The sequence below is a fragment of the Gallinula chloropus genome (assembly GCF_964237585.1).
Source record: "Gallinula chloropus genome assembly, chromosome: Z".
In the NCBI taxonomy this organism is placed as follows: Eukaryota; Metazoa; Chordata; class Aves; order Gruiformes; family Rallidae; genus Gallinula; species Gallinula chloropus.
Genome location: NC_140089.1, coordinates 88,298,441 through 88,299,050, shown reverse-complemented (window position 1 = coordinate 88,299,050; position 610 = coordinate 88,298,441).

Genomic DNA, 610 nt, shown 5'->3' with positions numbered 1-610 from the left:
CGCGGGCTCCCTCTGCGCTTGGCCTTTGTTTCTCCCCCAACCCCCCCTCTCCCCCACCACCCCTCGCCCTTCGTCACTTGGAGAGCTGGGAGAGCCCAACAGCTTCTGGATCGCAGAGGTGGTGTGACACCAAGTGCCTCATTATTCATTGGAGGTGGCCATCACTGCGAGGTGAGGCAGTGAAAAGAGACACAGGCTCACACACACACACACACACACACAGAGACACAAGTAAAACGCTTTGAACTGGGTGGGAAATCAAGGGCTGGAAGAGGCTTCCCAAGCAGCACAGAGAACTGCAGCCCAGAGGTCTCTAGCAAAACAGAAAAGCTATTTTTCTTGAAACCAGAAGATCAGCACTGCTACATTTTTCCCAGCCACTTTCTTGTTTGCCTTCCCCGATGCGCCCGAGCCGATGCCAAAGCGCGAGGCTGCCGGCCCAGCCTGGCCCTGCGTCCCCAGCGTCTCAGTGCCGGGGCAGCCGGCCGGCCCTGCGGTGGGGCAGAGCCCTGAGCAGCCCCATGGCCCCTCCGCTGCCCCAAACCCTCCCTGCCCACAAGTTTTGACGGTGTTTTCCCCACCAGCGAAGCGCATCCAGGCACTGGCCGGG